A 23,886-nucleotide genomic window follows, 5' to 3' on the forward strand; every position below is an offset into this window, starting at 1 on the left:
ATGACCCCCAGCGGTGACATATACACAAATAATGACCCACCAGCAGTGCCAGATACACAAATAATGACCCCCAGCAGTGCCATATACACAAATAATAATAATTATAATAATAATAATTTTATTTATATAGCGCTCTTTCTCCCATAGGACTCAAGGCGCTTAACAGATACATAGCATAATATAGTACAGAAAATAATGAAGTACATTTTCATAAAATACAGAAGCATGAAGATACTAAAAGGGACAATTATGGGAATGCTTGAGTAAACAGAAAAGTATTGAGTCTACTTTTGAAGGATTCTATAGTTCTATAGTTATAATGACCCCCAGCAGTGCCATATACACAAAAAATGACCCCCAGCAGTGCCATATACACAAATAATGACCCCCAGCAGTGCCATATACACAAATAATTACCCCCAGCAGTGCCATATACACAAATAATGACCCCTAGCAGTGACAGATACACAAATAATGACCCCCGCAGTGACATATACACAAATAATGACCCCCCAGCAGTGACAGATACCCAAATTTTGCCAACAAACGGTGCAAGATACACAAATTATGCCAGAAAGCAGTGCCAGATACCGACATCATTCCACACTGCAGTGACAGATATACAAATAATGCCCATCAGCAGTGGCAGAGACAGCAGTTGAAAAAGAGAAAAATAAATAGAGGACAGTTTATTTAGGATGACAGTGTAATAGAAAGACAGACAGAGTACATTTAGCTCAGCGCTTACCTATTAAGATGAGAAAAAAAACAGGATTGGTCTCCTCTGCGTCGGAAGAATTCTCGTCCCGGTCACTTCTCCAGAAAAGCTCTGATATGGAAATCAGAATCACTAGAAGCCAATCACAAGACACTAACAGACCGGTTACAGCCAGTTAGCAGTCTCAAGCAAATGGCGCCTAAGCAAGGGAGGGACAGAGCTTTTATTCTGTGCAAAAGAGCGGGAACATAGCTCCTCCTTCACTATAGGATTCATGTAGTTTTATTGGATCATTTAGTGGCACCACTATACGTCAGGCCATACTGAACTGTTGATTTGTCTTATGTAGGGGTATATTTTATTGGTTGGATTTTGGCGCGAACGGACATGTTATGTTTTGATTGGTGTCATCAGTGATAGCATCATTGAAATACAGTTTTAAAATAAAAACATTAACCGGAATGTATCTCGGAACGTTGGCCCGGAATGGTTACCTTCAGCAAACTCTGCCATTATGGAGCTTGCAGTGCTTATCCACGTGGATTATGTAGCTAGAGTGTTGGTGGAATTTTGGCACCTGTAGTGAACGGGGAATGCTGGCTGCACCTCCGCCCGATAACGGGGTGACGTTCCGGTGTGCGGGGGCGTATAGGGGCAGTACACGGCTGTGGACAGCGGGGAGCGTATGGTGGTAGAGGGGTAGATGGCTAGGGAGAGCGGTGTGCATCTTGGGGTACACGGCTGGTGATAGCTGGGGTTCGGGGGACAGTTGGAGGGAGGGGATGTTAAGTGCATATAGGGGCTAGTCTGGCTTGGTGGACGGCTGAAGTGTGTTACTGTGCTACCAGAGCAGGGAGCAGTGCCAGGGCGTTGTGTTACTTGTAGTGCCACGGGGAAACATGGAGCGCGTAAGGCACAGGGGTGTATAGCTAGGCGTGTAAATATAGACGGGCAGCGGGGTGACTAGGGGGGATGGCGGTGGTGTCTAAGTTTGCACGGGTATCGTGGGGAATAGTGTGGGGGGGGGGTGTCAGCGTTGTAGGTGTGCAGCAGGGTGCCCGGGGGTGCTGGCAGACATGGGTGGGGTCTTTCATGAAGGGTGTTACTGTGCTACCAGAGCGGGGAGCAGTGCCAGGGCGTTGTGTTACTTGTAGTGCCACGGGGAAACATGGAGCGCGTAAGGCAGTGGGGTGTATAGCTAGGCGTGTAAATGTAGACGGGCAGCGGGGTGACTAGGGGGGATGGCGGCGGCGTCTAACTTTGAACGGGTATCGTGGGGAATAGCGGGGGGGGGTGTCAGCGTTGCAGCTGTGCAGCAGGGTGCCCGGGGGTGCTGGCAGACATGGGTGGGGTCTTTCATGGGGTGGTCTTCAGTATGCCGACTGACGGGATCCCGGCGCACAGTATACCGGCGCCGGGATCCCGACAGCCGGCATACCGACACATATTCTCCCTCGTGGGGGTCCACGACCCCCCTGGAGGGAGAATAAAATAGTGTGGCGCGCGTAGCGCACCACCGTGCCCGTAGCGTGGCGAGCCCGCAAGGGGCTCATTTGCGCTCGCCACACTGTTGGTAAGCCGGCGGTCGGGCTCCCGGCGCCGGTATGCTGGTCGCCGGGAGCCCGACCGCCGGCATATCGTAGTGAACCCCTTTCATGAAGGGTGTTACTGTGCTACCAGAGCGGGGAGCAGTGACAGGGCGTTGTGTTACTTGTAGTGCCACGAGGAAACATGGAGCGCGTAAGGCACAGGGGTGTATAGCTAGGCGTGTAAATGTAGACGGGATGGCGGCGGCGTCTAAGTTTGCACAGGTATCGTGGGGAATAGCGGGGGGTGAAGGGTGTCAGCGTTGCAGGTGTGCAGCAGGGTGCCCGGGGGTGCTGGCAGACATGGGTGGGATCTTTCATGAAGGGTGTTACTGTGCTACCAGAGCGGGGAGCAGTGCTAGGGCGTTGTGTTACTTGTAGTGCCACGGGGAAACATAGAGCGCGTAAGGCACTGGGGTGTATAGCTAGGCATGTAAATGTAGACGGGAAGCGGGGTGACTAGGGGGGGGGGATGGCGGCGGATTCTATGTTTGCACGAGTATAGGGGTGGATAGCAGGTGGGGGGAGGGGGGCAGCGTCGCAGATGTGCAGCAGGTCAGGGGATTGTGTAGGTGGTGGTTGTAAGGGCTGGCTGGGAGCTGTAGTTCCACGAATGGAAGCAGGGGTAGCGCTGTAGAGTGTTTTTCTATAGTTGGCCTATATTTATATGTCGATATATTAACTGTCAAAGTATTTAGTGTCGATCTACGTTTTGTCGATCTTGTATATGTCGACCTATTACCTGTCGACCCTATGAAGGGTCGATCTTAGTATTGTCGATCTAAGTTTTGTCGATCTAAGTTTTGTCGACCAAATAGATGTTCGAACTATTTGCGGTCGACCTATTAACGGTCGATAAAACAACTTTCGAACTAGTTGATGTCGAAATAAAAGATGTTCGAACTAATGGCAGTCGGTCTATTAACTGTCGAACTAGTTACTGTCGATCTAACGCTGTGGTCGAACAAACTACTGTCGATCTTAATCAATGTCTATGTATATTACGTCGGACAGTATGTTATGTCTAACTAAAATATTCGACTAAGTTACTGTCGATCATTTGTTACGGTCGAACAAATAAATTTCGAACTAATGTTACTGTCGATATACAGACAGTCGATGAGGTGTACTTGTCAAACTACCGTGGTCGATCAAAGCATTGTCGAACGGACGAATGCCGATAAAACGAACCACACCCGCGTGTAACATGTCAGAAGTCGGGAGGGAGTCTTAACCAGAGGAACCCATTTTAGATGCACAAGAGGGTAATATGATGGCTCTTCCTTCCCAGAAGGAACCGGAGTGGGTGAGAAAGTTGCAAAGTAATATTTCCATGCTGGCACAAAAATTCTCAGACTCTGAGAAACAGACTGTTTATTGGAGACAGTCTGTGGAGGATGCCCTGTTTGCTGATGCCTCCGGTTCATCTACTCGGGTCCCATCCAGTTTCCAGAAAAGGTACCTAGCCCAAATAATGAAGGGGGACACTGACACAGATTTCGACATGGATGCCGACACTGGGGACTTGAGAGGGGTAGACCCCAAATTAGCGAAGAGCATACAATGTATGATAGTTGCTATCAAAGAGGTGTTAGAATTTGCTGATACTACACCTACACTACACCTGAGGAAAAAGATTATTTTAGATTAAATAAAAAACAGGAGATAACTTTTCCTCCGTCAAAAGATCTGAATAATTTCTTTGAAGACGCCTGGTCTAACCCTGAAAAGAAGTTCACTATTCCCAGAAGGATACGGGTTGCGTACCCATTCCCTGAGGAGGACAGGTGCAAGTGGGAGACACCCCCAGTGGTAGACATCTCAGTTTCTAGGCTATCTAGGAAAATAATTTTGCCTGCCCCAGGGTCAGCTTCTTTGAAAGATCCTGCTGACCGTAAGTTAGAGACAACTTTAAAATCCATATATACCGCTAATGGTACACTACTCAGGCCCGCCATTGCTGGTGCGTGGGTGGGTAACGCGGTAGAAAAATGGGCAGACAACTTGATAGTTAATATAGACACTGTGGATAAGGATGAAATAATCCTAATCCTCAGCCACATCAAGGATGTGAAAAAAAAAAACACTGGAAAGAAAAGGAATGTCTCTTTGTTGGCGCACTTATAGAAGAAAAGTAAGTATTATTAAAATTTAACTTTTATTGTCATATAATTAAAAATGCCTGATGATGTGAAAAATTGCAAGACAAAAAATTACAAACAATACACTAAATAAAATATATATCAGATACTTGTGTGTCTTTATTATATTAATATAACTCTTGTGTGTGTGCAAAAGATTCTTGAGACCAATCACAAATTAATAAACTAATGGAATTATACCCTTATTCGTTAACATACCCTATAGGTTGCCGGGCCTTGTCTATTCAGGCTACAAAGGGGTGTATAGCAATATCTAATAGTCAGTATGTCCTTAATTTTTTTGTCTATGGCAGCACCCCCTAGAATGGCATTGTGAATTAATATGCAATATTAAATTGGGGAACCGTATCGTTTATTTGAGATATTATCAATCTGATATAAGTCTAGTGCAGAGGATTCCCATTTCCCCTTTTCCTTAATCTACTACATCAAGGATGTGGCAAGGTATTTTGTTGAAGCTATGAAGGATGTTGGTTTGCTAAGTTCCAGAGCCATGGCTATGGCAATTTCAGGCCGCAGGGCTTTATGGATTCGCCACTGGAATGCTGATGCGGAATCAAAGAGAAATATTGAGACGCTCCCTTACAACGGGGAGGCCCTTTTTGGTGATAAGCTGGATGCCATGATTTCCACGACTACATCGGGCAAGTCTGCATTTTTGCCTTCCGCAACTGCTCCCCCTAAGAAGGGGTATCATTCTCATACCATGCAGTCCTTTCGGCCCAACAGGTACAAAAAGGCAAAAGGCAACCCCTTCTTTGCAGGAAGAGGTCGAGGTAGAGGTAGAAAGCCTACAACGCCGGCTGGTTCACAAGAACAGAAGCCAGCAGCTGCTGCTGCAAAAACCTCAGCATGACGCTGGGGCTCCAATGCGGGAGTTCGATCGGGTTGGGGCACGCTTACTGTTCTTCAGCCAAATCTGGGTTCGCTCGGATCTGAATCCTTGGGTATTACAAATCGTATCCCAGGGTTACAGGTTGGAATTTCAAGATCTTCCCCCATGCCGATTTTTTAAATCAGTCTTGCCAGTTTCTGTCCAAGACAGGACAAACGTGTTGAACGCAATACAGAAATTGTGTCAAGACAAGGTAATTTCCTTGGTTCCCGAATTACAACAGGGAAAAGGCTTTTATTCAAGCCTCTTTGTGGTACCGAAGCCGGATGGCTCGGTCCGACCGATTCTGAACCCGAAGTCACTAAATCTGTTTTTAAAACGGTTAAAGTTCAAGATGGAGTCCCTCAGAGCGGTGATCTCCAGCTTGGAAGAAAAGGAATTTCTGGTGTCGGTGAACATCAAGGATGCTTATCTGCATGTTCCCATCTACCCTCCGCATCAGGCATACCTGAGGTTTGCGGTGCAGGACTGCCACTACCAGTTCCAAATGTTACCTTTCGGACTCTCCACGGCTCCGAGGGTGTTCACCAAGGTAATGGCGGAGATGATGGTACTTCTTCGCAAGAAAGGAGTCAACATAATTCCTTACCTGGACGATCTCCTCATAAAGGCGAGGTCCATGGAGAAGTTAGTGCAGGACATTGCTCTGTCCCTGACGGTGCTTCAACAGCACGGTTGGATCTTAAACCTTCCAAAATCACAGTTGGAACCGACGATGAGGTTATCATTTCTGGGAATGATACTGGACACCGAGGTACAGAGAGTATTCCTTCCGGTGGAAAAGGCTCTGGAGATTCAGACGATGGTCAAACAAGTTTTGAAAGCAGCAAGCGTGTCAGTTCATCGATGCATCCGCCTGCTGTAAAAGATGGTGGCGGCCTACGAGGCTCTGCAATTTGGCCGATTCCATGCCAGGGTGTTCCAGTGGGACCTACTGGACAAGTGGTCCAGATCGCATCTACACATGAGAACCATGGGGTATAGACGGGATCCGCAGGAGACATGGGCACTTTAAGACTTTGAAAGGGTGTGAACTGGCTCCTCCCTCTATGCCCCTCCTCCAGACCCCAGTTTTAGAATTGTGCCCAGGCAGACTGGATGCACTCTGAGGAGCTCTACTGAGTTTCTCTGAAAAAGACTTACGGTATGTTAGGTTTTTTATTTTCAGGGAGAACTGCTGGCAACAGTCTCCCTGCTTCGTGGGACTAAGGGGAGAGAAGTATGACCTACTTCCAGTGAGTTCAAAGGCTCTGCTTCTGGCTACAGGACACCATTAGCTCCTGAGGGTTTGATCGCTAGGTACGCCTAGATGCTTGCTCCCAGAACCGGCCGTCACCCCCCTTACAGAGCCAGAAGTCAGAAGACAGGCGAGTATAAGAAGATCAAGAAGACTTCAGTGACGGCATTCTGAGGTACCGCACAGCGATCGCATGCTGTGCGCCAGGCTCCCACACACACAGCAGCACTACAGGGTGCAGGGCGAGGGGGGGGCACCCTGGGCAGCAGAAAAGCCTCAAAATAAACTGGCAAGAGGGGACATAAGTGCCTAGGCACTGTCCTAACCCCCGCCAGTGTATATATATATATTTCAAAAAAGCGGGACTGAAGCGCGCCATTAAGGGGGCGGAGCTTTGTCCTCACAGCTCACACAGCTCAGCGCCATTTTCCTCTACACAGGCTGCAGAGACGCTGGTCCTTCCTCACTCTTCTGAATAAGTATCAGGGTGCAAAACGGAGGGGGGGGGCACAGAAATATTGGTGCAATATATATTTAATATAAAGCGCTGCAGGTCTGGGGCATTCTTTAGTGTTTCAGAACCGGTGATTGGGCGCTGGGTTGTGAGCTGGCAAACTCCCTCTGTGTCTCTCTGACAGACTTTACTGTGGGTCTGTCCCCTATATGCCCGAAGTGTCTGTGGGTGTTTGGTACACGTGTGTCGGCATGTCTGAGGCTGAGTGCTCTTCCCAGGAGGAGACTGGATTAGGGACACAAACGGCTGTGGGAGTGGCCCTGTCGGCACCGCCGACTCCTGATTGGGTAAATGTATTGAATGCTTTGAATGCTAATGTGGCTCTTATTAGTAAGAGATTAGATAAATCTGAGTCTCAGAACCAGGCATGGAAGAAATCTGTGGAGGATGTGTTATTACAAGTCCAGACTCCCTCGGGGTCACAAAAACGTTTGTTTGCCCAGTTGGCAGACACAGATACCGACACGGACACTGACTCCAGTGTCGACTATAGTGATGCCAGATTGGATCCAAAATTAGCAAAGAGCATTCAGTACATGATTGTGGCGATAAAAGACGTATTTCATATCTCCGAGGACCCTGCTGTTCCTAATAAAAGGGTCTGTATGTATAAGGGAAAGAAACCTGAGGTAACGTTTCCTCCCTCTCATGTACTGAACACTCTTTTTGAAAAGATTTGGGAAAGCCCTGACAAAAAGTGTCAGATTCCCAAAAGGATTCAGGTGGCGTATCCGTTTCCCTCTGGGGATAGGGAAAAGTGGGAGTCTCCCCCCATTGTGGACAAGGCCCTATCGCGGTTATCTAAAAAGGTAGCTCTCCCGTCTCCAGTGCCAGATTAAGGTCCACATGGGCCTGGAGCTGAAATTTACAAAGGGCCTATGGTGTGCCTTGATAGTAGGTGTGACAAGTGCTGTGGTGGGGGTGGTCAAAATAGGGGGTGTGGCCTGTGCTATGGGTGTGGCATGGAGGTCATCCCCTCATGGGCTTGTCGCGCTTCAGGCCTGGTGGCGAGTATCCTGACCGCCACGTTCCCGTCAGCCGGGAAACTAACTGCTTCCCATGTGTATGTGTGTGTGTGTGTGTGTGTGTGTGTGTGTGTGTGTGTGTGTGTGTGTGTGTGTGTAAAAAAAGATGCACTCGTCATTCATTTACAGCCTTCAAAATGCTCACTCAAAAACGCCAACACAGTCCAAGTGCAGCCGCAGAACAGATTCAATCAAGAGGGCACTCTCCAAAAGTTGCTTTACACAAAATTACATATTTAATGAATCAGCTTTCCTTCATCACCACCCAGTAAAAGAAATTGCAAGCTTCTGAGATCGAATAATTATCATGGCAACCATAAAACCAATATGCAAATCAATGCCATCTCATCCTCAGGGGCGGATCCAGAAGAAAATGAAAGGGGGGGCACCATAATATGGGAACAGTAATAGTTATATTTACATGCACCTAAGGCACGCGTGCTCCCAGATAAGGAGTGTGGTTCTCCTTTTGAAAAAAAATAAAAAAGAAGTGTCAGTGATCGCGCTGAGCCCCAAAAAAAGTGGGTCCCACGGACCCCTCACTTTTAAAAATTGGGGTCCTATCTGTCCTTTTCTGGGTCCCATCGGAATGAAGGTTCATATTAATCTTATTAATTATTCAAATATAAAAACACTTGATTTGGACACTACAAAAGTATTGCGAGGGGGAGGAGGGGGTGACAATGCTGCTGGGCTGTGTAGCCAACAGGACACTCTGCCCCAGAGCTGTAACTAGACATTTCAGTGCCCTTTGGCAGAAAGTAAATTGGTGGTCCCCCTGCCATACTTCAAATTAAGGACAGTGCGCGCCGAAGGCGCGCAACAAAAATTTAGGGGTGTGGCTTCATGGGGAAAGAGCATGGCCACATAACAGTACCAATTCACATTACACCACACAGGTAGAGCACGTTATATACACATTGCACCAGGTAGAGCACGTTACACACATTGCGCCAGTTAGAACACCCTATACACATTGCGCCAGGTAGAGCACGTTACACACAGTGCACCAGGTAGAGCACGTTACACACACTGCGCCAGGTAGAGCACGTTATACACACTGCGCCAGGTAGAGCACGTTATACACACTGCGCCAGGTAGAGCACGTTATACACACTGCACCAGGTAGAGCACGTTACACACACTGCACCAGGTAGAGCACGTTATACACACTGCGCCAGGTAGAGCACGTTATACAGATTGCGCCAGTTACAACACGTTATACACACTGCACCAGGTAGAGCACGCTATACAGATTGCGCCAGGTAGAGCACGTTACACACACTGCGCCAGGTAGAGCACGTTACACACACTGCGCCAGGTAGAGCACGTTTACACACTGCGCCAGGTAGAGCACGTTACACACACTGCGCCAGGTAGAACACGTTATACAGACAGAGCCAGGTAGAACACGTTATACAGATTGCGCCAGTTACAACACGTTATACACACTGCACCAGGTAGAGCACGCTATACAGATTGCGCCAGGTAGAGCATGTTACACACACTGCGCCAGGTAGAGCACGTTACACACACTGCGCCAGGTAGAGCACGTTTACACACTGCGCCAGGTAGAGCACGTTACACACACTGCGCCAGGTAGAGCACGTTACACACACTGCGCCAGGTAGAGCACGTTACACACACTGCGCCAGGTAGAGCACGTTACACACACTGCACCAGGTAGAGCAAGTTACACACACTGCACCAGGTAGAGCACGCTATATAGATTGCGCCAGGTAGAGCACGTTATACACATTGCGCCAGGTAGAGCACGTTATACACATTGCGCCAGTTAGAGCACGGTACACACACTGCGCCAGGTAGAGCACATTACACACACTGCACCAGGTAGAGCACGTTATACAGATTGCGCCAGCTAGAACACGTTATATAGATTGCGCCAGGTAGAACACGTTATATAGATTGCGCCAGGTAGAACACGTTATATAGATTGCGCCAGGTAGAACACGTTATACACACTGCACCAGGTAGAACACATTACACACATTGCACCAGTTAGTGTTCTTTACACATTGCGCCAGGTAGAGCATGTTATACACGTTTTATATGGTACTAGGGAGTAGCGACAGAGGTAGCAGGGAGAAGGGACAGAGAGAGGCACCAGGGAATAGGGACAGAGGTAGCAGGGACAGAGATAGGCACCAGGGAATAGGGACAGAGAGAGCAAGGAGTAGGGACAGAGGCACCAGGGGGTAGGGACAGAGAGAGGCACCAGGGGGTAGGGACAAAGGTAGCAAGGAGTAGGGACAGAGGCACCAGGGGGTAGGGACAGAGGCACCAGGGGGTAGGGACGGAGCCGGCACCAGGGGGTAGGGACGGAGGCAGCAGGGGGAAGGGACGGAGGCAGCAGGGGGTAGGGACGGAGGCAGCAGGGGGTAGGGACGGAGGCAGCAGGGGTTAGGGACGGAGGCACCAGGGGGTAGGGACGGAGGCACCAGGGGGTAGGGACGGAGGCACCAGTAGGTAGGGACAGAGGCACCAGGGGGTAGGAACAGAGGCACCAGGGGGTAGGAACAGAGGCACCAGGGGGTAGGGACAGAGGCACCAGGGGGTAGGGACAGAGAGGCAGGAGAGTGTGCAGCCAGAAACCCTACCAAATAACTCCCTCCAGGGACCAGGCCCCCACCGCTTACCATGGACACTGTGAGCAGCAGCGCTGTCAGGCCGGGGGATATAGTCCGATCCGTATGAGGCCACAATGCCGCCAGCATGGAGTCACAGGATGCGGCCAGGAGGGAGCGGAAAACGCGGAGGGGGCGGCCGCATGGTTGAGGAGGGAGAAAAGGGGAATCAGAGGGGAGTGCGGCGGAATCCAGCCGGGGGACCAGGGACCGAACTGCCCCCAACTCAGGTACAGCAGCGGAGTTCATCGTGGGGGGGAGAGCATGCGGAGCAGAGGAGGAGGGGAGGGCGGGAGATCACACTCTTCATGGTCTCCGCCTCTTCCAAGTTCCTCCCTCCGTTCCGTCCCTCCCACCGGACTGATTGACAGGACAGGACAGCGCTGCGGCTCACAGCGCGTCCTGAGTGAGTCGGGACCCGGGTTTTTTTATGTTTTGTGTCCCCATATCAATTCCTGGGTAACGACAGGGGGGGCACGGGCCCGAGTGCCCCCCCCCCCCCCCCCCCCCTGGATCCGCCAATGCTCATCCTTATACTTAGTTTGTCAACCTCGGTCCCCTCCTGGGCTGCTAGAGACATGCAACAGAGTGTTAATGAGCCATGCATCAGAAGTCTGTAAAACAGTGACTTGCGCGCAGAACACCACTTAAGCCATCTCTATCTAATCAGATCATACACCTGGCAGCCGGGGGTCCATGCGTGTATTCCATCGCACTGCACATGCTCACCGGAACGTCATGTGTTCCACCGTAATGCGCATGCTCACCCGCACTTCCGGTGCGGGAGAGCGTACCAGCACCATTGCTCCTCCTCACTACACACATCTAATAATAACTGTTAAACTCACATCCGGCTGCTCAGAGAGTAAGTAACACTGTGAAGTGTAGTGTGCACAATACAATAAGTGTAAACATATATAGTCTGCAGGATGTAGTTAAAATGGTGCCGCATGGAATCTCGGTGGCTAAAATACAGAGGCCGGAATCCTGAACGGCAACATAATGCCGGTATCAAAATCCCGAAGGAGCTCGGGATCATGGCATCAAAATCTCGAACGTACTTTTAGTGGGGCTCGATCATGTTCTGCCATGGAGGAGGGGGGGTTTGGTTTAGGCATTAGAAGGGGGTTAGGGTGCAGGTACGGTAAGGTTATGGTTAGGTACCAGGGAGGGGGGGGTTAGGTTTAGGCACTTGGAAGAGGAGGTTAGGGTTAGGCACCAAGCAGGGAGGGATAGGTTAGGCAGCGGGGATGGTAGGGTTAGGCATTAGCAGGGAGGGTTAGGGTTAGGCACCAGCGGGGAGGGTTGGGGTTAGGCACCCACAAGGGAGGGCTAGGATAGGGGCAGGGGAGGGTTGAAGTACTTTCTGGGGGCTGAAGGCATTCTGATGTTTGGGATGCCGCTGTCAGTATTCTGACCAATGGCATCCCGTCCAATGATATAACATAACGAATCCCAATCTGCTGCACTACTATGTCACTAACGCAAAATGACACAATCTAAAAAATAAAATAAAAACTATAAATGTTACATAAATAACAAGCTACTTGGTCAGGATTCCCTTATAAATCTCATCACAGAAAGCATCTAGAATTAATGTTCTCGTTTAACCCCCTTGGAGCGATAGTATCTAATGTGGAGGGGTTGGGTTTGAAATGCCAGGGGTCAGAATACTGACTGCGCCATTCCCTTTGATGGGGATCCGGACAGGGGAAGGTAAGTATGGGATCCGGTCTCTAGGTCGTCAGTAACTAGGTCGACACTATCTAGGTCGACTACTATTGGTCGACAGTAACTAGGTCGACAGGGTCTCTAGGTCGACATGTTCTAGGTCGACCTTTCCCAAATGCTCCCCTAACTCTAACCCTCTGTTCCCACAGTCTAAACCTAACCCTCCCCAGCCTGGAGCCTAACCCTACCCCTCCCTGGTGATGCCTATACTTAACCCCCCCCCACTACAGCCTAAACCTGACCTCCCCAACAACCCCCCCCCCACCCCCTCCCAAATGCTCCCCGCTGGCTTACCTTTCTGGCTGTCTGGCAGTCAGTCATTGGGGATCCTGGCTGTCAAGATGTTGGTGCCGGAAATTGTGATCCCAGTTGGGATGCCGGCCCCAGCGTTCTAAGCAGTGTCAGGATTCCGGCGTCGGTGTTTCAACTGACGGTGTACTGACCATTCCCGGGCGGTTGAATAACAAAGTGTGGAATGGGATGGAGTGGGAGAGGAAGGGATTTTATATTTCTGTATATACATATATAAAAATAATAAACTCAGTCAACAGCACTCCACTCCAATGGATACATATCACTATTACCGATGCCCTCCAGGTGTGGACCTTAACAAATACAAATGTAGCAGTCGGCGGCCACTCACGGTAGTGGAAATAAAGACAGCAGTCTCGTCTGCGGCGTCGACACTGCAGACCAGACTGCTGTATTTATTTCCACTACCGTGAGTGCCGCTGACTACTACATTAATAATAATAAACTATTTTTTTCCTTGTAACCTTCATGTCCCCACCACAATCTACTTGCCTGGTTACTGCACTTTATAGAAGCAGTGGAGGGAAAAGAAGTCATGACTCAGGAGACACTGGGATGACACAGAATAGGGAGGAGACTGGAGGATGGAAAACAGAATAGGGGAGGGACCAGCCTGAAAAGGAGCTCGGAGCATTGGTGGCTGGTCCCAGGGGAGTGGTTAGCTACAGAATTAGCTGTCCAGCTAATCCTGGAGAACAGCAGCTGCAGAACAGTGACAGCAGTGAAAGGCTACAGCATGCTATAATCACCACACACTCACAGTCTACACCATCCAGCCACAGCTGCAGCCTCTGTACAGCCTTAATGCCAGCAGCACCTGTAGTGGCATTAGCATACTGTGATCCGGATGGCTCTGCCCCCGACCAAAACCCCACCCCCTGTGACCACGCTGCTGTGTGTCTGGGCCCTAAACTGCTTCTTTAGTACTGGACCGGGGGGCAACTGTCATCCTGCCCCCCGAAGGCAGCCTGCCATTGGTTGCGATGCTCATGCGGTGCCTGCTCCTTGTGCCCTAGTGGGAAAGGGGAGGAGCTGAGAGAGGCCCCTCCTCCTCATCCGGCCGGGCCGTCCTCTTCAGCTGCAATAAATCTGGGGGAAAGGAGTTGTGAGTAGATTGGCTCCTCCTCCACCCTTGCTGGGCAGACTCGCGTCACTGGGTAATGAGCACAAAGACAGCAGCACCGCTATTCCTAGTCTAGGGGGAGAGCAGCCCCTCCTCCCACTTGAGCTGGGATTTCTATGTATACACAGACTAGGGCACTGTCTCTGGCGTCGGACAAGGTGCTGGCAGCAACTGCGGCATACAATGAGTCACTGTGACTCATTGCAATGCCGGCGGATATGGGGTTTCACTGCTGCGGGCTCTGGGCCTATTTTCAATAGGTGGCCTGGAGCTGCAGCTCCATCCGCCCCATTGTTAATCCGGCCCTGCTGACACGGCAGCCCTTAAGGACCCTGCGGATCATAAGCAGGAAAATACTTTAAAATCCATTTATGCCACCACAGGTACGCTGCTCAGACCAGCCATTGCATCTGCGTGGGTGAGTAGTGCTATCGAAAAGTGGGCAGATAACTTGTCTTCTGAAATAGATACCCTAGATAGAGATAGCGTCCTCTTGACGCTGGGTTATATCAAGGACGCTGCAGCATACCTTAAGGAAGCTGCGAGGGATATTGGTCTTTTGGGATCAAAGGCCAATGCCATGGCTGTCTCGGCTCGGCGTGCGTTGTGGATTCACCAGTGGAATGCTGATGCTGACTCCAAGAAAAGTATGGAATCTCTACCATATAAAGGTAAGGCCTTATTTGGAGACGGCCTTGATGATTTGGTATCTACGGCTACCGCGGGTAAGTCATCCTTTTTACCTTATGTTCCTCCACAACAAAAGAAAATGCACCATTATCAGATGCAGTCCTTTCGGCCCAATAAATTCAGAAAGAGACGGGGTTCTTCCTTCCTTGCTACTAGAGGAAGGGGATGAGGTAAACAATCTCCAGCCTTGTCAGGCTCCCAGGAGCAGAAGTCCTCCCAGGCTTCTGCCAATTCCACCGCATGACGTTGGGGCTCCTATGCGGGAGTCCGCACCGGTGGGGGCCCGTCTCAAACTCTTCAGTCAGTTTTGGGTTAGTTCGAACCTAGACCCTTGGATTTTACAAATAGTATCCCAAGGGTACAAGCTGGAGTTTCAAGACGCCCCCCCTCGCCGTTTTTTCAAATCGGCCTTACCAGCTTTTCTTCCGGACAGGGAGGCAGTTTGCGACGCAATACAAAAATTGTGTCAAAATCAAGTTATCGTCAAGGTTCCCCAGTCACAACAGGGAAAAGGTTTTTATTCGAGCCTGTTTGTGGTCCGGAAGCCGGATGGCTCGGTCAGACCAATCCTAAACCTGAAATCTCTGAATTTCTACCTAAAGAGATTCAAATTCAAGATGGAGTCTCTCCGAGCAGTGATCTCCAGTCTGGAGGAAGGGGATTTTATGGTGTAGGTGGACATAAAAGATGCCTACTTACATGTTCCCATTTATCCTCCGCATCAGGCTTACCTGAGATTTGCAATTCAGGATTGTCATTACCAATTTCAAACATTGCCGTTTGGTCTATCCACGGCTCCGAGGATTTTCACCAAAGTGATGGCGGAGATGATGGTTCTCCTTCGCAAGCAAGGAGTCACAATTATCCCATACTTGGATGATCTCCTGATAAAGGCGAGATCCAGGGACCAGTTGGTCCGAAACGTTGCACTCTCCATGACAGTTCTTCAACAACATGGATGGCTCCTAAACTTGCCAAAATCACAGTTGATTCCGACGACGCGGTTGTCGTTTTTTGGAATGATATTGGACACAGAACTACAGAGAGTCGTTCTTCCTGTGGAAAAGGCTCTGGAACTTCAGAGTCTGGTCAAACAAATTCTGAAACCAGCAAGAGTGTCAATACATCAATGCATTCGGTTGCTGGGGAAGATGGTTGCGGCCTACGAGGCCATACAGTTTGGCAGGTTCCATGCCAGAGTGTTCCAGTGGGACCTGTTGGACAAGTTGTCCGGGTCCCATCTACACATGCACCAGAGGATAATCCTGTCTTCCAAGACCATGGTATCACTCCTGTGGTGGCTGCACAGCTCTCACCTCCTAGAGGGGCACAGGTTCGGGATACAGGACTGGATCCTATTGACCACGGATGCAAGCCTCCGAGGCTGGGGGACAGTCACAATGGGAGAAAACTTCCAAGGTAGATGGACAAATCAGGAAACTTGTCTCCACATAAATGTTCTGGAGCTAAGGGCCATTTACAACGGCCTCCTACAAGCGGAACATCTTCTTCGAGATCTGCCTGTACTGATCCAGTCGGACAATGTAACAGCAGTAGCGTACATAAACCGTCAGGGCGGAACAAAAAGCAGAGCGGCGATGGCAGAAGCCACAAGGATTTTCCGCTGGGCGTAAAGTATACAAGCGCTCTGTCAGCAATCTTCATTCCTGGAGTGGACAACTGGGAAGCAGACTTCCTCAGCAGACACGATCTCCGTCCAGGAGAGTGGGGCCTCCACCAAGTAGTCTTCGCAGAGGTGACAGGTCGTTGGGGAACTCCTCAAGTAGACATGATGGCTTCTCGTCTCAACAAGAAGCTTCAGAGATATTGTTCCAGGTCAAGGGACCCTCAAGCGATTGCAGTGGATGCTCTCGTGACACCGTGGGTGTTTCAGTCGGTGTATGTATTCCCTCCACTTCCTCTCATAGCAAAAGTTCTAAAGATCATAAGAAGAACAAAGATCCGAGCGATCCTCATTGTTCCAGACTGGCTAAGGAGGACTTGGTATCCAGATCTTCAGGACTTACTCATCGGAGATCCCTGGCCTCTTCCTCTGCATGAGGACCTTTTACAACAGGGGCCGTGCGTGTATCAGGACTTACCGCGGCTACGTTTGACGGCGTGGCAGTTGAACGCAATATCCTAGCCCATAAGAGTATTCCCAGTGAAGTCATTCCCACACTTATTCAGGCCAGAAAAGGGGTAACGTCTATACATTACCACCGCATTTGGAGAAAATATGTTTCTTGGTGTGAATCCAAGAAGGCTCCTACGGAAGAGTTTCAGCTAGGACGGTTTCTCCATTTTCTACAAGCAGGTGTGGATGCGGGCCTAAAATTGGGTTCAATCAAGGTTCAGATTTCAGCCTTATCAATTTTCTTTCAGAAACAATTGGCCTCCCTTCCAGAAGTTCAGACTTTCGTGAAGGGCGTATTACACATCCAACCACCATTTGTGCCTCCAGTGGCACCATGGGATCTTAATGTGGTGTTGCAATTCCTTCAATCACATTGGTTTGAACCTTTACGGAAGGTGGAGTTGAAATTCCTCACTTGGAAAGTGGTCATCCTGTTGGCCTTGGCATCTGCAAGGCGGGTGTCTGAGTTGGCGGTCTTGTCTCACAAGAGCCCTTATTTGATCTTCCATGAAGATAGAGCTGAATTGAGGACACGTCAACAATTTTTACCGAAGGTGGTTTCCTCTTTCCACATAAACCAACCTATCGTGGTGCCTGTGGCTACTGACGCCTTCGTTGAGTCAAAATCCTTGGATGTGGTCAGAGCTTTGAAGATTTATGTCGCCAGAACGGCTCAGATTAGGAAAACAGAAGCTCTGTTTGTCCTGTATGCTCCCAACAAGGGCCCTCATTCCGAGTTGTTCGCTCGCTAAAAATCTTCGCATCGCAGCGATTTTCCGCTTAATGCGCATGCGCAATGTTCGCACTGCGACTGCGCCAAGTAAATTTGCTATGCAGTTAGGAATTTTACTCACGGCTTTTTCATCGTTCTGGAGATCGTAATGTGATTGACAGGAAATGGGTGTTACTGGGCGGAAACAGGCCGTTTTATGGGCGTGTGGGAAAAAACGCTACCGTTTCCGGAAAAAACGCAGGAGTGGCCGGAGCAACGGAGGAGTGTCTGGGCGAACGCTGGGTGTGTTTGTGACGTCAAACCAGGAACGACAAGCACTGAACTGATCGCAGATGCCGAGTAAGTCTGAAGCTACGAGGTGTATAATCGCAATATTGCGAATACATCGTTCGCAATTTTAAGATGCTAAGATTCACTCCCAGTAGGCGGCGGCTTAGCATGAGCAAATCTGCTAAAATCCGCTTGCGAGCGAACAACTCGGAATGAGGGCCAAGGTTGGGTGTCCTGCTTCCAAGCAGACCATTGCGCGCTGGATCTGTAACACGATTCAGCAGGCCTATTCCATGGCTGGATTGCCATTACCGGAATCAGTGAAGGCCCATTCCACTAGGAAGGTGGGCTCATCCTGGGCGGCTGCCCGGGGGGTCTCGGCATTGCAACTTTGTCGAGCAGCTACTTGATCGGGGTCAAACACTTTTGCAAAGTTCTACAAGTTTGACACCTTGGCCGATGACCGAACTTAAGGTCTTCAATCGGTGCTGCAGAGTCGTCCGCACTCTCCCGCCCATTCTAGAGCTTTGGTATAACCCCATGGTTCTAATGGTGACCCCAGCATCCTCTAGGACGTATGAGAAAATAGGATTTTAATACCTACCGGTAAATCCTTTTCTCTTAGTCCGTAGAGGATGCTGGGCGTCCGTCGCAGTGCGTACTGTATCTGCAGTTAATAATTATGGTTACACATATGTTGTGTTACGTTTATTGTCAGCCTGTTGCTGCAATTGTTTATGCCATTGGCCTGTGTTCTGTTGAATGCCATGTTCTGCGGCATGGTTGAGGTGTGAGCTGGTATGAATCTCACCTTAGTTTAACAATAAATCCTTTCCTCGAAATGTCCGTCTCCCTGGGCACAGTTCCTATAACTGGGGTCTGGAGGAGGGGCATAGAGGGAGGAGCCAGTTCACACCCTTTCAAAGTCTTAAAGTGCCCATGTCTCCTGCGGATCCCGTCTATACCCCATGGTACTAATGGTGACCCCAGCATCCTCTACGGACTGAGAGAAAAGGATTTACCAGTAGGTATTAAAATCCTATTTTCGCTCCTGTGGTGGCTACAAACGTCTCACCTCCTGGAAGGAAACAGGTTCGGGATTCAATACTGGGTCCTGGTGACCACGGATGCAAGTCTCCGAGGTTGGAGAGCAGTCACGCAAGGGGAAAGCTTCGAAGGAAGATGGTCAAGTCAAGAAACGCTTCTTCACATAAACATTCTGGAGTTGAGAGCCGTTTACAATTGCCTTCAGCAGGTGACGCATCTTCTTCAACATCTACCTATACAGATCCAGTCGGAAAATGTGACGGTGGTAGCTCACATAAACCGTCAGGGAGGAACAAAAAGCAGAGCGGCAATGGCAGAGGTGACAAAAATACTCCTCTGGGCAGAAAGACATGCAATAGCTCTGTCAGCAATCTTCATTCCGGGAGTGGACAACTGGGAAGCGGACTTCCTCAACAGACACGATCTCCATCCAGGAGAATGGGTCCTCCACCCAAAGTTCTTTGCAGAGGTGTCAAGTCGTTGGGGCATTCCTCAAGTAGACATGATGGCATCTCGTCTCAACAAGAAGCTTCCGACATATTGTTCCAGGTCGAGAGACCCGCAAGCAGTAGCAGTGGATGCATTAGTGACCCAGTGGGTGTTCCAGTCAGTGTATCTGTTCCCTCCACTTCCTCTAATACCAAGAGTTCTAAAGATCGTCAGAAGAACAAGGGTTCGGGCAATTCTCATTGCTCCAGACTGGCCAAGGAGGGCTTGGTATCCGGATCTTCAGGAGTTGCTCCTGGAAGACCCTTGGCATTTTCCTCTTCGCGAGGACCTGCTTCAGCAGGGGCCGTTAGTTTATCAAGACTTACCGCGGCTACGTTTGACTGCATGGCTGTTGAGTACCAGATCCTAGCCCGTAAGGGTATTCCCAATGCAGTCATTCCCACACTTATTCTGGCCAGGAAAGGGGTAACGTCCAAGCATTACCATCGTATTTGGAGGAAATATGTATCTTGGTGTGAATCCAAGAAGTCTCCTGCGGTGGAGTTTCAATTAGGACGTCTTCTCCTATTTCTACAGGTGGGTGTGGATGCTGGCTTGAGATTAGGGTCTATCAAAGTCCAAATTTCGGCATTGTCCATTTTCTTTCAGAAACAGTTGGCTTCCCTTCCTGAGGTTCAGACGTTCGTGAAAGGGGTTCTGCGCATCCAACCTCCCTTTGTGCCTCCTGCGGCGCCATGGGATTTTAATGTAGTGTTGCAGTTCCTTAAATCGGAATGATTTGAGTCTCTGCATGAGGAAGTTTCTCACTTGGAAAGTGGTCATGCTGTTGGCCTTGGCATCAGGCAGACGAGTGTCTGAGTTAGGGGCTCTCTCTCACAAGAGTCCTTATTTGATTTTTCATGAAGATAGGGCTGAATTGCGGACGCGTCAGCATTTTCTTCCGAAGGTTGTGTCTTCTTTCCATATCAACCAACCTGTGGTGGTGCCAGTGGCTTCTGACACCTCAGCCGTTTCAAAGTCCTTGGATGTTGTCAGAGCTCTGAGGACTTATGTTGCAAGAACGGCTCGGATTAGGGGGGTCATTCCGAGTTGTTCGCTCGGTAAAAATCTTCGCATCGCAGCGATTTTTTGCTTAATGCGCATGCGCAATGTCCGCACTGCGACTGCGCCAAGTAAATTTGCTATGCACTTAGGAATTTTACTCACGGCATTTTCATCGTTCTGGCGATCGTAATGTGATTGACAGGAAATGGGTGTTACTGGGCGGAAACAGGCCGTTTTATGGGCGTGTGGGAAAAAACGCTACCGTTTCCGGAAAAAACGCAGGAGTGGCCGGAGAAACGGGGGAGTGTCTGGGCGAACGCTGGGTGTGTTTGTGATGTCAAACCAGGAACGACAAGCACTGATATGATCGCAGATGCCGAGTAAGTCTGGAGCTACTCAGAAACTGCTACGAGGTGTGTAATCGCAATATTGCGAATACTTCGTTCGCAATTTTAAGATGCTAAGATTCACTCCCAGTAGGCAGCGGCTTAGCATGAGCAAATCTGCTAAAATCCGTTTGCGAGCGAACAACTCGGAATGACCCCCTAGGAAAAAGGAGGCTTTGTTTGTCCTTTATGACCCCAACAAGATTGGGTGTCCTTCTTCTAAGCAGACTATTGCTCGCTGGATCAGGGGTACCATTCAGCATGCTCATTCCACGGCAGGATTGCAGATACCGACTTCGGTAAAGGCCCACTCTAAGAGGAAAGTGGGTTCGTCCTGGGCGGCTGCCCGGGGTGTCTCGGCATTGCAGATTTGCCGAGCAGCTACTTGGCCTGGGCCCTCATTCCGAGTTGTTCGCTCGTTATTTTACTTTGCATCAGAGCGATTTTCTGCAAACTGCGCATGCGCAATGTTCGCACTGTGGCTGCGCCAAGTAAATTTGCTAAGAAGTTTGGTATTTTACTCACGGCATTACGAGGTTTTTTCTTCGTTCTGCTGATCGTAATGTGATTGACAGGAAGTGGGTGTTTCTGGGCGGAAACTGGCCGTTTTCAGGGAGTGTTTGGAAAAACACTGACGTTTCGGGAAAAAACGCGGGAGTGGCTGGAGAAATGGGGAAGTGGCTGGGAGAACGCTGGGTGTGTTTGTGACGTCAAACCAGGAACGAAAAGGACTGAACTGATCGCACTGGAGGAGTAAGTCTCGAGCTACTCAGAAACTGCTAAGAATTTTCTTTTCGCTATTATGCGAATCTTTCGTTCGCTATCTTGCTAAGCTAAGATTCACTCCCAGAGGGCGGCAGCTTAGCGTGTGCAATACTGCTAAAAGCAGCTAGCGAGCAAACAACTCGGAATGAGGGCCCTGGTGCAAACACATTTGCTAAGTTTTACAAGTTTGACACCTTGGCTGCTGACGACCTTCAATTTGGTCAGTCAGTTTTGCAGGAACATTAGCACTTTCCCGCCCGTACTGGGAGCTTTGGTACATCCCCATGGTACTAAAATGGACCCCAGCAATCTCTAGGACGTAAGAGAAAATAGGATTTTAATAACCTACCGGTAAATCCTTTTCTCGTAGTCCGTAGAGGATGCTGGGCGCCCGCCCAGTGCTCAATTTTCCTGCATAGTTACGTTTTGTATTTTTTACACAGTTCTCATGTGTTGTGGTATCTTACAGCTGTTGCTGTTACGTTGTGCATGCATGTTGGCATGGGTTATGTTATGGCCCTGTTAGGCGGCATGATTGTTTAGTGTGGGCTGGTATGAGTCTCGCCCTAGTTAATGTAAATTCTTCTCTCAAAGTTGTCCGTCTCCTCGGGCACAGTTCCTATACTGAGGTCTGGAGGAGGGGCATAGAGGGAGGAGCCAGTTCACACTCTGAAAAAGTCTTAAAGTGCCGAAGGCTCCTGCGGAACGGTCTATACCCCATGGTACTAAAATGGACCCCAGCATCCTCTACGGACTACGAGAGAAGGATTTACCGGTAGGTTATTAAAATCCTAATTTATATATATATATACTGTATATATATATATATATATATATATATCTTATGTCCTAGAGGCTTGCTGGGGTCCATATTAGTACCATGGGGTATAGACGCGTCCACCAGGAGCCATTGGCACTTTAAGAGTTTAACAGTGTGGGCTGGCTCCTCCCTCTATGCCCCTCCTACCAGACTCAGTTTAGAAAATGTGCCCGGAGGAGCCGGTCACAACTAGGGGAGCTCTACAGAGCTTTCTTAGGAAAAGTTTATCTAGAGTTTTTTTACTTTACAGGGAGACTGCTGGCAACATTCGCCCTGCGATGTCTGAGCCACTGTCTCCGCTGATTGGACATTGAGTTCCAGAGGGGTCGGATCGTTCCCCGCTGCAGGGGACCGCTCGCCCCAGCAGCATGCCGTCAACCCCTTACAGCAAGCTGAAGTAGTGGTGGGTGAGTCACCGACCCCCCCTAACAAGCGGGGGGCCGGTATGAAGATGGCGGCAGGGCAAAGGAGCGTGGTATTAACCGCGCTACGGGAAGGCTCAGCGGCATGTATGCGGCGCTGTGAGGGGCACCCTGGGCCAGCGCTTACCCCCACACTGGTCACTAAAGTCTGTCGGGGTCTCCGGTTCTCGGCCAGCAAGAATCCTCAGGCCAGTATAATATATGAAGAGCGGGAAAGTCAGCGCCATTAAAGGGGCGGAGCTTCTCCTCAGAGCGGACCCAGCAGCGTTCCAGCGCCATTTTCCTGCCTGCACAGCACTGGAAAAGACATCAAGGTCCCTCCACAGCAACTCCAGCTATCTGTACGGTACCAGGGGGTTGTAGAAGGGAGGGGAGGCTGTATATTAGACTGTGTGTCCTATTAAGGAGCACAGTCAGCGCTGAAAAGGGGTCTCCCTTTATAAATAGCGCTGTGTGTCTCTTTAGCCATTCTTGGGGGGGAAACTCTGTTCTACCCTTCTCTGTGTGAGTGTGGTGTGTTTGGTGGTCTCATTCATTATGTCAGGGAACAATGTTGTGTCTTATGCTGCTGAGGATTTATCCTCACAGGATGATCCCATTCCTAGTAATCAGGATAGCCCTGGTTTAGCGCTTATTCCAGTAAAAGAACCAGAATGGTTTTCCTCTATCAAATCTTGGATTTCTCTGGCTGGGTCCACAGGATTATCCACAGGATAACATTGGGATATGGTTGAGCGACAGCGGAAATGGCACCAACGCGGTCACGAGCTTTCTGGCCTCCCAGGATGCATCGGGGCCTTCACCATATAGTCCCGCCCACTGACTCAGTCAAATCAGTTTTTTGCTTGGTGCGGCTGGAATCCGCATGGTCACAGGGCTGCTGAGAGAGCAGCCTCAAGCTTTTATTATTTTATTGTTAGAGACTTACTATATTGTTTTTTTTGAGCGACTTCTTTTAACAGCGTCTTAAACGCATACTAGAAAGAGTCGCTCCAACAACTCCTCACCAGGTCGCAACAACGCTTACCTTCGGGTATTAGTGCTGTCTCGACGGGCGTCTGTGTCGGATGTTCTAGCAGGTCCAGCAGACGTAACCAGGCTGTGGCCGGAGCATGGGGAGACGGTGAGTCTATGGACTTCCTCTTACTAGAGGGGTCAGGACACAGCTACACTG

The sequence above is a fragment of the Pseudophryne corroboree genome, chromosome 8 (assembly GCF_028390025.1).
Source record: "Pseudophryne corroboree isolate aPseCor3 chromosome 8, aPseCor3.hap2, whole genome shotgun sequence".
Lineage (NCBI taxonomy): Eukaryota > Metazoa > Chordata > Amphibia > Anura > Myobatrachidae > Pseudophryne > Pseudophryne corroboree.